We start from the raw sequence: 14,582 nt of genomic DNA, 5'->3' as shown, positions 1-14,582 counted from the left end.
TCAAAGAGCTTCTAGGCTGGTGAACACGTCTGCACGAGGAGGGTGACCAACCCTCCCCAACTCCACTGGCCGGGTGCCCCTGTGCTTGGGACCGTCCCAGACCTCACCTGTGTACCTCTCTACACGGAGCTTTTCATCGGTGCCCTTCACCACATACATCCCTTTGTAAACTGGCAAACCTGTTTCCCTGAGTTCTGTGAGCCGCTCTGGCGAATTAACCGAACCTGAGGAGGGTGTCGTGGGAACCTCTGCTTTGTAGCCAACTGGGCAGAAGCTGTGGCTCACCTGGGCACTTGCGCCCTGTGGTTGGCGTCCAGAGAGGCTGGCAGCTGGCCTGTGGGACTGAGCCCCGAGCCTGCGGGACCTGAGGCTAGCTCCAGGCAGACAGTGTCAGAACCCAGTTAAATGGCAGGATGCCCAGGTGGTGTTGGGGAGAAAGGCTTGGTCACATTTGGTGACCTGATGTGCCAGAGTGAAGAGAGACACAAGAGGGAAGAACTGGGTGGTTTTCCTTACACAGAAGGGGGAGAAGGTAGGCCGGGGGTCTTCACAGTTTCACACTAGGGGATTCTCTCCTCGGTGGCCATAGTGAAAGGCTCAGCACGGGGCTCTCTCTGCAGCTCCTTCTCTCTCTCTCACTCCCTCAAAAGTCCCTAACAGTGCTACTGAGATATAATTCACTTGCCACACAATTTGCCCATTTAAAGTGCCCAGTGAAGTGGTTTTTATTGTACTCCACAACTCTCTTTAGAACATTTCCTCATTCTCAGAAGGTACCCTGTGCCCATGGGCAGTCACCCCCCATTCTCCCCACCACCCCCAGCCCCTGCAACCACTGATCTACTCTCTGTCTCCATGGATGTGCCTGTGCCGGGCAGTTTATAGAATGGAATCATAAGGGATGAAGTCTGTGTGTCTGGCTCTTCCCGATTAGCATAATGTTTTTAATGCCCATCTGTCAGTACTTAATATCTTCTTATTGCTGAGTACCGTTCCAGTGGATGGACATGCCCCACAGTGTCTGTTCGTCCATCGGTTAGTGGTCACTGGGCTGTTTCTGCTCTGTGGCTGCTGTGGGTATTTGTGTTTCAGTTTTTGTTCTTTAAGATCAGCTCTTCTTGAAATTTCTAATTCTACTTTTTAAAACTATATTTTATTGACTATACTCTTACATTTTCCCCCAATTTTTCCTCCTTTATCCCCCCTCTGGAGGGTTGCACCCCAGGGGTTGCAACCCAACCCTCCAGCACTCCCCCTTAGTCCATATCCATGGGTTGTACATATAAGTTCTGTGAGTTCTCTGTTTCCTACAGCATTTTTTACCTCTTCCTGTCTCTTTTATGCCTATGAGTTATGCTTCTTACTCCCTGTACATTTCCCCCCTATTCCTCCCCTTCCTCTCCCCACTGAAAACCCCCATGTGATGTTCATTTGTGTGATTCTGTTCCTGTTCTAGTTGTTTGCTTAGTTTTTGTTTTCATGCTTTTATGTTTTTTTTCTTAGTTTCATTTGTTGATAGTCGTGAGTTTGTTGTCATGTTACTGTTCATAGGGTTTTTTATTTATTTTCTTTTATTTTATTATTATTTTTTTAAGAATGTTTTTTTAAATGTTTTTATTGATTATGCTGTTACAGTTGTTCTATTCCCCCTTTCATTCCCCTCCACCCTACCCCCCATCCCCACCTTTACCCCCCCTTTAGTTTATGACCATGTGTCTCAAGTCCTTTAGGTTCTATATTTCCCATGCTATTCTTGCCCCCCCCATCTATTTTCTATCTACTGCCTATGCTACTTATTTTCTGTACCTTCTCCCCTCTTCTCCTCCTCCCACTCCCCTGTTGCTAACCCTCCTTGAGATCTTCATTTCTATGTTTCCACTCCTGATCTAGCTGTTCTTTTAGTTTGCTTTTGTTTTAGGTGTGGTTGTTGATAACTGTGAGTTTGCTGTCCTTTCACTGTTCATGTTTTTTTAACTTCTTTTTCTTAGGTAAGTCCCTTTAACATTTCATATAATAAGGGCTTGGTGATGATGAACTCCTTGAATTTGATCTTATCTGAGAAGCACTTGATCTGTCCTTCCATTCTAAATGAAAGTTTTGCTGGATAGAGCAATCTTGGTTGTAGGTCCTTGGATTTCATGACTTGGAATACCTCTTTCCAGCCCCTCTTGCCTGTAAGGTCTCTTTTGAGAAATCTGCTGACAGTCTTGATGGGGACTGCTTTCTAGGTGACTGTCCTCTTAGCTCTTGCTGCTTCTAGGATTCTCTCCTTCATTTGAATCTTGGCTAATGTAATTATGATGTGCCTTGGTGTGTTCCTTCTTGGGTCCAACTTCTTTGGGACTCTCTGAGCTTCCTGGATTTCCTGGAAGTCTATTTCCTTTGCCAGATTGGGGAAGTTCTCCTTTATTATTTGTTCAAATAAGTTTTCCACTGGTGACTGTTCCTTTCCCCCTTCTGGTACCCCTATAATTGGGATGTTGGAGCGTTGAAAGATGTCCTGGAGGTTCCTAAAACTCTCCTCATTTCTTTGAATTCTTGCTTCTTGACTCTTTTCTGTTTGGCCATTATTTGCTTTCTTCTGGTCCACTCCATTGATTTGAGTCCCAGTTTCCTTTTCATTGCTATTGGTGTCCTGTGCAATTCCATTCATTTCCATTAGTTTCGCCTTCATATATTTGTCCAATTTGTGGCTATAAGCAACCAGTTCTGTGAGGATCCTGATGAGCAGTGTTTTAAACTGTGCGTCTGAGAGTTTTGCTATTTCTTCATCGCTTAGATCTATAGGCTCTGGGGCTTTGAGATCTTCTTGGGCCATTTTTGGTCTGTTCGTGCCCTTTAAGTGTGAGAAGCGGCGCCTTGGACTCCCAGGTCGCTGGGTTGTGTTGCTGTATGTGGGGGCGTGGTCAGAGCGGGGAAATGGCAGCACCCTCCACTGCAGCTTGCCGTGGGGACACGCTGGCCCGGTCCAACCGCCCACTCTATCGCCTGTGCACCCGTGCACAAATGTGTGACCACAGTCAACACGCAGCCCCGCTCCCCCGCTGTCTCCCTCGAGGTCGCTCGCCTGGTCGCTTGCTTGGTTGCTCACTAGGTCCAACCCTGCACCTGGATTCCTCGCACCTGGATTCCGCACGCCTGGATTCCATGTGCCTGAGACCGTCTGACCGAGTCCTCCTGTGCAACCCCGCTTCACCAGCTGCTGGTTTCGCCCCTTATCGGTCAGGCTGAAGAATTTGTTGTTAATGGACTTCCGAAAAGTTCAATTTTCCATGTTCTGGCTGTGTTTTCTTTTTTTTTTTAAATTTATTTTTTAAAATTGATTATGCTGTTACAGTTGTTCTATTCCCCCTTTCATTCCCCTCCACCCTGCCCCCCCATCCCCACCATTATCCCCCTTTAGTTTATGTCCATGTGTCTCAAGTCCTTTAGGTTCTATATTTCCCATGCTATTCTTGCCCCCCCCATCTATTTTCTATCTACTGTCTATGCTACTTATTTTCTGTACCTTCTCCCCTCATCTCCTCCTCCCACTCCCCTGTTGCTAACCCTCCTTGAGATCTTCATTTCTATGTTTCCACTCCTGATCTAGCTGTTCTTTTAGTTTGCTTTTGTTTTAGGTGTGGTTGTTAATAACTGTGAGCTTGTTGTCCTTTCACTGTTCATGTTTCTTTAACTTCTTTTTCTTAGATAAGTCCCTTTAACATTTCATATAATAAGGGCTTGGCGATGATGAACTCCTTGAATTTGATCTTATCTGAGAAGCACCTTATCTGTCCTTCCATTCTAAATGAAAGTTTTGCTGGATAGAGCAATCTTGGTTTTAGGTCTTTAGATTTCATGACTTGGAATATTTCTTTCCAGCCCCTTCTTGCCTGGAAGGTCTCTTTTGAGAAATCTGCTGACAGTATGATGGGGACTCCTTTGTAGGTGATTGTCCCCTTAGCTCTTGCTGCTTCTAGGATTCTCTCCTTCATTTTAATTTTGGCTAATGTAATTATGATATGCCTTGGTGTGTTTCTTCTTGAGTCCAACTTTTTTGGTACTCTCTGAGCTTCTTGGATTTTTTGGAAGTCTATTTCCTTTGCCAGATTGGGGAAATTTTCTTTTATTATTTGTTCAAATAATTTTTCCACTGGTGGTTGTGTCTTTCCCCCTTCTGGTACCCCTATAATTCGGATATTGGAGCGTTTAAAGATGTCCTGGAGGTTCCCAAGACTCTCCTCATTTCTTTGAATTCTTGCTTCTTGACTCTTTTCTGTTTGACCATTATTTGCTTTCTTCTGGTCCACTCCATTGATTTGAGTCCCAGTTTCCTTTTCATCTCTATGGGTTTCCTGTGGAATTCCATTAATTTCCCTTAGTTTAGCCTTCATATGTTTCTCTAATTTGTGGCTATAATCAACCAGATCTGTTAGGATCCTGATGACCAGTGTTTTAAACTGTGCGTCTGAGAGTGTTGCTATTTCTTCGTCGCTTAGATTTATCTCTGGGGCTTTGAGGTCTTCCTGCGACATTTTTGGTCTGTTCTGGCCCTTTAAGTGTGAGAAGCGGCGCCTTGGACTCCCAGGTCGCTGGGTTGTGAGGCTGAATGTGGGGGCGTGGTCAGAGCGGGGAAATGGCGGCGCCCTCTACTGCCGCAAGCCACGGGGACCGCCGGGCCCCGGTCCAACCGCCCACTCCCTCGCCTGTCCGCTCGCCCGCAGATAGGCAACCGCAGTCAACACGCAGCACCGCCTCCCCACTGTCTCCTCAGCAGTCGCTCACCCGGTGGGTTGCTCGGTCGCTCACTAGGTCCAATCCTGGGTTTGGAACCCGCGCGTCTGGATTCGCGCGTCTGGATTCCGCGCCTGGGTCCGTCAGACCGGAGCCCTCCTGTGCAACCCCTCACGAGACGCTGGTTTCGCCCCTTACCGGTCGGGCTGAAGCATTTGTTGTTAACGGACTTCCAAAAAGTTCAATTTTCCGTGTTCTGGTTGTGTTTTCTGATGCTAATATTTAGTTGTCCCTAAACTTGGTTGTGTGGGAAGGTACGGCACATCCACCTATACCTCCATCTTGGCGGAAGTCTACCCTGTAATGTTTTGACTTGCATCAGGGACCGGTGTAGTCAGTGCCCACTGCTACAGATTTTGGCAGACACGCAAAGTAAATCACGTGCCTGCTGTATGCAATGTGTGTTGAGCAATCTTTCTTTTTGGCTGAGGCTTTAGATGGGTGATGGGATAGTTGACTAAGAAACGTTGAACAGAATCTACTAACATGTTATAGGATGAGTTTTATAGACCATGTGTGCCCTGTCCCACGGGGTCAAGGCCAAGTAGTATTTGAAGCTATTCCTTCAGTATACTGGGCTTCATGTGTATGGGAAGTACTAGGGATGGAAACCCAATTAAACCTTGTCCTCTTGGGAAGGAGTTCCAGTTTAGTGGTTTAATGTGTTTGTTTAAAAGAGCGGAGGAGGGTGTCGGCAAGGACGTTCACATCCAGGGTTCAGAACCTGAGTCTGGGGACCCCAGAGCTTCCTGGGGCCTCTGGGATGCGGCCAGAGAAGGGAGGCTGAGGTCTCTGCCCCTCCTCCCAGCTCCTCACACCCCTACAGCACATGGGACTCCCACAGCCTCTGGAAGCATCCAGGGCTGACCTTGGAGCCCAGGCCCAGGCTGAGTAAGACAAGCTCAGCTGCTGTGCAGGAGTCCGGGGGACGCGGGTGCTCCCGGAGCCCAGCACAGATCCCATCTCAGTGGCAGCTACAGAGAGTCAGAGGGTACTGAGCTGCTGGGCCCCGCAGCCCGGAGATCTCTGTCTTCATGACAGTCAGGCCGCATCGTCCTCCTGCTGCAGAGACAAATCCATGCAACCTTCCTGCCTCCTGCTTTGGAACTGTTAACAGTGTGCTCCTTGTGAAATGTTCAACAGGTTGGCTGTGACCAAACGCAAGAAAGAGTGTTGGTTGCTGCTTTATTTAAACTTCAACTGTATTGTTGTTAAGGGAAGGGAGAGGATGTAAAAGTTCAAGGGGGCCAAGGGCACACTGTGGTTGTGGAAGGGATGCTGCAGCACAGGCGGGGTCCGTCACAGGTACCCCGAGGCAGTCACCTGTGGGGATCTGGACAGGAGCCTGGCCACTTAACTCACCACCGAAGATGGTGACGCACAACGAGGGTGCGTCTTGGAGGCACAGGGCGCAAGCTGTGGTGGTGCTGCTGGGCCAGCCACCCTCCTGTCCAGCTCTTTGAACTTCTCCTTCACACTGTCCCCACCCAGTGGCCAGAGTAGCCAACAGGCCAGCCTTCAGAGAGATGTTCTGTTTGACACCTATGTGCCATCATGCAAAATCTATATCTTTATATTTATTTATTTTTAGAGGAGAAGGGACGGAGAAAAAGAGGGAGAGAAACATCAATGTGTGGTTGCCTCTTGCCTGCCCCACACCAGGGACTTGGCTTGTAACCCAAGGCCTGTGCCCTGACTGGGAATTGAACCGAAGCAGCATCCCCTTGCTTCTCAGGCCAGCTCTCAGTCCACTGAGCCACACCAGCTAGGGCCAAAATCTTTATCTTTAAACCTCCCTCCTTGTGCGTGAGAAACATGCCAGTTGAGAAAGGCACTGTCCTCAGTGTGGCCCTCTGTGGGATGGCAGTGTCCCAGAGCACCTGCCACCAGAGGGTCGGGCACCCGGGAGAGAGAGAAGTGGATTCGTCCTCATTGTGCAAGTTTTCTGAGCAAGTTTCTTCCTGGGCATCTGGGGAGAGAATTTGCTCCGCCTCCCCTCAGGGTCATGGTGTAAATTCCGTTGGACACTGCAGTTCAGAGAGACCTTGGGGTCCGAGTCACAGCTGGGTTCGGGGTTTCTGCCTGCCTTTTGGCAAGTGACTGACCCTCTGCCTGCCTGTGTCTTCATGTGTACAGCAGCGATAATAGTACCTCCGTGTATAATGCTGCTGTCAGGCTGACTGTTGTGATTGGTGGGGAGAGACAGTGCTGGGCTGCACCCAGAACCTCAGGAAATGGCACCTCTTTGAAAGGCTGTTTCCATGGGTGCCCTTGACTCCTGAGCACGCTGGGGTTAGGGTGCCCACCTCCCTGGAAATCGAAAAATTATCTAAATGTTCACCATTGATGTTGGTGATTATGCCCAAGACTCAGAAAAAGCCAATAAAGTGCTTCAATAAAACATCGACTTCAGGTATGTTCCTCTGCTCTGTGCGAGGCAGCCAAGTGAACACTCTGGAGATTTCCATTGGCTGAGCCTGTCCCTGGCCATTTCAGGGGCCAAAGTGTTTCCTAACTTTAAAAGTATAATCACAGAACCAGCACCCGGCATAACATAAACTGTTCATGTATGTAAATCAGTACCTTCCCCCTTGTCTGTCCCTTCTGGAGGTGAAACAGAATTCTGATTTATTCTCTTTTGCTCTGTGGATAAAGTAATTTTTTTCTCGTTATAAAAGAAAGAATTCTGATTCGCTGCCTTGGAACCAGCTGAAGAATAGACCTGAATCTGCAGAGCAGAGTGGGGGTGGAGTGAAATTCTGCTGAATTCACAGCTCGAGGTAAGCTGCAGTCCACTTAAAGTGCCAGCAACAATAAATTCAGCGACTGTGGTAGAGGACATCAGGGTGGCACTGGGCAGGGTGGAGGGTCTCTTAATGAAAGCATTTAGTCCCTCACACCCGGGGCCGTCTGGTGCCAGGGGGCTGCCTCCTGCCTGTCCCTGCAGTTCCTCAGGTTCGGCTCCCACTCTAGTACCCCCAGGGAAGTGCCCCACGGTGAAGACTGGGCGTATTTCTCTGGTTGTTTGACAGCAGGCAGGGGTAAGGGTGATAAAGTCAAAGGAATTCCTATGAAGTGATAGTGTTCAAATGTTCTCAAGTGAGACCTGTGTGTAGTCAGAGGTGGGCTGACTTCCAAAACACAGCTGGTACTTCCTACCCCCGTAGGTGCGTAATGGTTATACCCACAAAGTGACCAGTGTATACAGCAGGGGTCTCACGGAGGGGGAGCGGAGGCCAGCAAACCTCGGAGGAGTAGGAGGTTTTTGTGCCCTGGTGGTCACATGTGCCACACTCTAAATGCCTCAGATGCCGCGGACTCTCTCCCCCAGCAAATGCTCGGCTGTCCAGACCTCCTGCGGAGGGGAAACCTCCCCGCTTCTCTTTCCCTGTCTCTGCGTCCTGCCCACCTCCGGGCATGTGAGGTGGTCTGTAGAACTAGTCACAACATCCAGTAGGGTGACTGGGACCATGGGCAGAGAAGGGACCATACGGCCCCGCAGGCGTTAGTCCTGACGCCCTAGTCCTGAGTGTGATTTGATGGTGAACCGTCTCATGTGTCATGGAAGGCATAGCGTTTGGGGGGCAGTTCCTGGTGGAGGCCTGTTACTCACACCCACCGCTTGTCCCCAAAGGCAACAAAGTGTATCCCGTGTGACTTAAAATCAGGTGCCATGCCTTGGTTGTATCGTGGATTTGGTCATGGTGTCTCCACATTTTCCATCAGAACCGGGAGGACTGCTGGGCCATCGGCAGGCACAGCCCGACCCCACCAGGCACACCCACTGAGGGGCACCAAACTGCGCCTGGTCTCCCTGGCGCTGAGGTCAGGCTGGGCCTGTGCACCTGCTGGATCAGCACTTCCCTAGCAGACGGGGGCTCCTGAGAGCTGCTCTTCACTTGCTTATGTTTACCTTTCATACAAGAAATTCAGTCCATAATATAGGCAACAGGAAAAACTGAAAGCACAAAAGAAAAATCAATTTATTTGCCAAAATGAGCTTGTTCTCCAATCTAAAATCCAGGGCAGGGCGGGGTGGGGTGGGGCTGCAGGGCGGGGTGGGGTGGGGCTGCAGGCCGGGCTCCAGGACTCTGGCCTTCTTCTGCTTGACCTCTGTGCCTGTTCACATTCAATCAGATTCTCCCTCCGAACTTCGGATGAAGCTGCCTATGGATGTGCTGCCCTTTCTCCTTTCCAAACGGGGTTCGGTCGTCTGTCTCCTCACCACTACACAGCAGAGGGTGACACCACCTATTAAGTCTGTGAGTCCTGTCTCAGTGTCTGCAGGGCTGACCTTAGCACCAGCGTGGCGCAGAGCCCGAGGTGGCCTCCAGGGTGCGCTCTCATAGCCCCAGCTCACCATCAGCACATCTTGTCCTGGATTCTGCCACCTTCCCTGTCCTTTAGTGGGAAGCTCTGGTTTCTCTCAGAAGCTCTTCATGCACTGCGTGGACCCTTCACAGAACTGGGTGGTTTTCAGGGCTAACTGGCAAGAGGAAAAAAGAGAGAGAAAATAAGCGGGATTCCCCAAATTGTGTAGCACAAAGCCCATTTTCTGAGGTCCTCGCCAGAGACAGGGTTTTTCCTTTGCATTTCAGGAGCTTCTTCCCTGGCCATGGCTGCACCTTCAGGGCAGCAGCAGGGCCAGGAGAGGAGGAGGGGGAAGGGTGCCCAGCAGCCCCCACTGTGGCTCTGACAGGCTCCTGTCCAGTCCTTTCTGCGTCCTTCCCACCCTGCTCATGGAGCAGTGCTGACACTCACCTCCTTCAGGACAGAGCTTAGATGCAGGCGGGGACCCACCAGGTCACTGCCATGCTGGTCACTCGTCCAGTCCTGACTTCCATCCCCAGTCTGCACACTGCTGCTTCGCTCCAGAATCCATGGACACCGGCTTCTCTGTTCTGTCCCTAGCTCTTGGTTGTCATCAGTGAGGGGGCGGCTGGCTGTGGACCTGCTCCACACTGGTGGCTGCAGAACGATGTGGTCTCTTTAAAGGAACACAGGGGAGGAAGAGAGTGAGTGGACAGCAGGTGGACTTTCTGCTGTGCAGAAATCAGTGCCCGGTGTTGTCTTTACTCACAGTCCTCTGAAGTGCTGTGTTGATTGGCAGGACGCACTTTTATTTTCTTCTCCTCTGGTTGCTCTTCCTGAAGAGGGTGCACGGAGTTGCCTGCACACGCACCGGGACCGGAAGGTGGGCGCGCCTTCCGGGTGCCCAGAAGCACCCTGTTCGTGCTGCTCCGTGTCTGAGCCCCTCTCACCAGGCAGTTCAGGTCTGGACAGAGGCGGGACCAGCCGTCGTGGCTCCTCCCAGGCCTTCCCGACACCACCTGTCTGTCTGTCCTGCACACCACTGGTCTGTGCTCCTTGCCAGCTGAATTCGGAGGGACAGCAAGCCTCCGGGGCACTTGGAGGAACCACAGAGCAGAGAAGCCCTGGGTCCCTGAGTCCCTGTGTGGAGAGGATGAGCCATGGTGGCTCCCTGGCCCACATCGTGGGACACAAGGACCAAGTAGATTTCACTGAGTTCAAATGCTGAAAAGTTCGTTAGGACAACTTACCGTTATGACTTTCATGGGCAGAGTCTCTGATGGGCAATTCGACTCTCCCTGGCTTGACTGCTGAGTAAGTGTCAGACTTTTGATGAGTCACTTTGTGTCCCTCATCTTCCTTTAGCCCCCAGCTGAATGGGGGGTGTCGATTCCACCCACCAGCATTGCTTGTCCCTCTTCTCTGCCACGTTGGAAGATAAATCAAAGCCACCTGTGGAAGGAGAGCGCCTATGAAGATGAGGTATCATCATTACCTCATTCTGAGCACCCTTCTGCCAAGTACATAGAGGAAAATTATTAATCACCCCTTACCTGGACAGTGTAAGTATCGCGTCTGCAGCTGTGATCTGCCGATGATTAAAAAGCACTCATTCCACCGACGGTGCCGCCAGATCATCGCACATCCTTGATGAGCGTCACTCACAGGCACTGCTCCTTGACATCCTTCACAACCCAGCCGAGGTACCCAGAAGGTCTTTAACGTACTCGGTAAAGTTTACTCCTAGGGTGGTTTTTTTTTTTTTTTTTTTTTTGATGCAGCTGTAAATGGGATTGTTCTCTTAACTAAGAGAACCACCCTTTCTGGTGGTTCGTTGTTGGCGCATTGAAAATGCAAGTGATTTCTGGGTGTTTATTTTGTGTCCTGCTACTTTACCGGATTCATATGTCAATTCTAGCAGCATTTGGTGGAACCTTGAGGGTCTCTGTGTACAGAACCTGCAAATAGTGACAGTGTCACTTCCTCCTTTGCGATGTGGACGCCCTTGTCCCCTTGTCCGGCTGCTGCCATTAGGACCCCAGCGCTGTGTTGGATGAGGGTGGTGAGTGCAGGCATCCTTGCCTTGCCCCCAGTCTTAAGGGAGATGCTTTCAGCTGTTTCCTGTTGAGTATGATGTTGGTCATGAGGTTGTCCTAAGTGGCCTTTGTGTTGAGGTGTGTCCCCTTCATCCCCGTTGCTGAGAGTTCTTTGTCACGAGTGCTCAATTTTATCAAATGCTCTTCTTTCATCTGTCAATATGATCAGGTGATTTTCACCCTTCATTTTGTTCATATGGTGTATCACAGTTATTGATTTGTGGATATCACACCAACCTTGCATCCTTGCACTGCAAGGAGCTTTGTTAAGTCCACTTGATTGTGGTGTAGAATCTTATACATGTTGCTGGATCTGGTTGGCTCAAATTTTGCTGAGAATTTTGGCGTCTGTGCTCAACAGGGATATTGCCTATAATTTTCTTTCTTTGTCGTGTCTTTATCTGGTTTTGGAATTAGCACAATGCTAGCCTTGTAAAAGCAGCTTGGGAGTGTTCCCTCCTCTGGAGTTTCTTGGAATAGTTTGAGAAAGACAGGTGTTAGCTCAAAGACTTCTTTGAGTGTTTGGTAAAATTCACCTGTGAAGCCATCTGGTTCAGGACTTTTGCTTCTTGTTACTACTTCAATTTTATTCTTTGGTCTATTGAGTTGGTCTATTCAGAATTTCCTCTTCTTCCCGATTCCATTGGAAAGGTGGTGTGTTTCCAGGACTTCACCCATTTTGTCCAGATTGTCCACTGTGTTGGCTTGTAGTTGTTCGTACTGTTTCCTTACACAGCTTTGTATTTCTGTGGAGTCGGTTGTTACTTCTCTTTCATGTCTGATTTTATTTGGGTTCTGTGTTTTTTTCTTTTTCTTTTAAGTGATTTAGATAGAGAGAAGGGAGAGAGAGAGAGAAACATCAATCTGTTGTTCCACGTATTGATGCATTCATTAGTTGCTTCTGGTATGTGCCCTGAACAGGGATGAGACCTGCAACCTCGGCATGTTGGCCTGACACTCTAACCAACTGAGCTCCCAGCCAAGGCAAGTCTCCTTCAGTGTTAAATGACAGCCTTGCTGGGTGGAGTAGTCTTGGTTGAAGGTCCTTGCTTTTCATCCCTTGGACTATTATGGGCCAACCCTTCTTGCCTGAAATGTCTGCTGAGAAATCAGCTGACAGACTTACAGGAGCCGCCCTGTAGGTAGGGCTGTGTCTCTTGCTGCTCTTAAGATTCTCTTTATCTTTAATGTTTGTTCCCTTAAATATGATGTGTCTTGGTGGGAGCCTCTTTGGATTCACTTGCTTGGGACTCTCTGTGCTTTTGGCCTTGTGTATCTTTTTCCTTCTCCAGATTAGGGAGTTTAAAAAATATATTTTCTGTACTTATTTTAAGAGCAAGAGGAAGGGAGAGAGGAAAAGAAGAGGAGAAACATTGATGTGCAAGAGACACATCCATCAGTTGCCTGTTGCATGTCCCCAACTGTGGACCTGGCCCCCAACCCAGGCATGTGCCTTGACTGGGAATTGAACCAGTGACCTTTGGGTCCACAGGCTGGCACTGAGTCCACTGAGCCAAACCAGCCAGGGCTTTTTTTTTTTTCCTTACCTGAAGACATGCTTACAGAGAAGAACGGGGAGAGAAGAACATGGATCGGTTGCCTCCTGTGTGAGCCCCAAATGGGGACCCAACCCATCAGCTTTGTGGAAGACCCTCCAACGAACTGGCCCACCCGGCCAGAGCCAGGGTAGGGAAGTGTTTAGTCATGATCACCTCCAATAGGTGTCTGTCCCGTCTCTTCCTCTTCCTCCCCTGGTGCCGCTGTGATGTGGGTGTTGTTACACCTCATGTCGTCCCGCAGGTCTCTTCAACTGTTTTCATTTTTAAATATTTTTCTCTGTTCTGGTTGTGTTTCCTGCCATCTTGTCTTCCAAATCGCTGGTTTGATCCTCTCCTTCATCCAACCACTTATTCCTTCTACTATATTCATTTCAGATGTTATGTTCTTCACTTCTAACTTATTTTTTTTTACTGCTTCTCTGTCCTTTTTCATGCTTACTATCTCTTCGTTTCAGTCCTCACTAATTGCGTCCGCTCTTCCCCTCAGTTTTGGGAGTATCTTTGGGCTCTGTTGCTGTGGACTTTCTCTGGTTGAGTTCCGGCATGCACTGCAGACGCGTGGTAACCGGCGGCCCGGGCAGTCTCCTTCCAGCCTGTCCCCCAGGGCTGGGTGAGCCAGGCGGCTGGGGTGCATGGGAGAGGGGGTGGGTGGGCAGCTAAGGATCCCTTGCGTGGGGTAAAAATGCTGTTGGAATCATTAAGGGTTTTTAAAATTTTGTTCTGTGTCTGCTCCCACTGTAGAACGAAGCAGCCGAGTGAACGCTTAGCCCCCTCTCAGGGCAGCCCAGCTCTGCCTGCACCAGCACGAGAGGCCACCTGGACAGGACAGAAGTCCCTCGGGGAAGGAGATGGGCCACTTCTCTCCCAGCTGTGTGAGTCTGTCCCAGCAGTGGGTCCATCTGCACTGCTGACGGCTGCTGGAGCCAGCAAGGCCTTTAGACACGACACTGACATGATCTGATTTATACTTTTTAAAGGTCACTCTGCATTATATGTCTATGTATTTTTAATAATCTAAGTGTTTTCAATTAGAGTTGACATCTAGTTTTAGATTCAGGTGCACCATGTAGTGGTTAGACATTTTAAGGTTACAGAGTGATTTCCCCAGTAAGTCTAGTAGGGGTGTCTTTCAACTGGGTGTTCATCCTATTCACAAGGGCTCTCCCCTCAAAGGCCCCACCCTTTATTTATTAGTGATTTATCTCACTGGGGTGCCCCTGGTTCACACAAGGATTTGGTTTTCAGCAGCACAGTTGCATAGAACCTCATGTGTATATTGTACTGTCTGTTCACCCCCAAGTCAAGTCTCCTTCCATCACCATTGCCTCCCCCCTGGACCCCCCTTCTCCCCTCCCCCCACCCCCTGGAGGTCACCCGGTGATTTGACATTTAAAATGATGTTTGAGATGCGTGTCGAGGGCACAGGCCATGGAGCTGCGATTTCCAACACATGTGCCGCGGCCCACTCGTGTGGCGCAGCAGTTTTTAAAACACCCCACACCTGACTGTTGATTCAGGGCACTGCCTTCTTTCCAAGGCTATTGCCATGTTTTCCTCTTTCTGTCTTTCTTTTTTCTCATTTTCCTTTTTTCTCAGGTGCTTCTTTCTAAGGAATTGTGCTTTACGTTTTGTAGGATCTGAAACGGCCAAGCAGCATTTCTTTAGGCCCCAACTTGAAGCCAGGGTGTCATACTTATCGGGCACTGTAAGGGGACAGGCCTGTGCCCAGCCTGCACAGTTCGGTGCCGCGCCCCCGGGGACCGGGCACACCCGTGGAAAATCGCTCGTGTAGACAGATGCACAGGGTGAGGTGTGGTTCAGGCACAGAGGGCGGGCACGT

The 14,582-nt window shown here is 49.6% G+C and overlaps 1 long non-coding RNA gene across 1 annotated transcript; it reads left to right on the top strand.

Annotated features, from left to right (window-relative positions):
* The first annotated feature begins 5,924 nt into the window (after window positions 1–5,924).
* LOC128625870 (uncharacterized) lies at window positions 5,925–14,066 on the top strand. The gene is made up of 3 exons (XR_008389716.1): window positions 5,925–7,556; window positions 8,914–10,649; window positions 13,484–14,066. It is a non-coding gene; the product is annotated as an uncharacterized LOC128625870 (long non-coding RNA).
* Window positions 14,067–14,582: the final 516 nt, after the last annotated feature.

Source organism: Artibeus jamaicensis, unplaced genomic scaffold, assembly GCF_021234435.1.
Source record: "Artibeus jamaicensis isolate MK-2021 breed Jamaican fruit bat unplaced genomic scaffold, CSHL_Jam_final scaffold_1019, whole genome shotgun sequence".
In the NCBI taxonomy this organism is placed as follows: Eukaryota; Metazoa; Chordata; class Mammalia; order Chiroptera; family Phyllostomidae; genus Artibeus; species Artibeus jamaicensis.
This window is presented reverse-complemented; position numbering and strand designations above follow the sequence as displayed.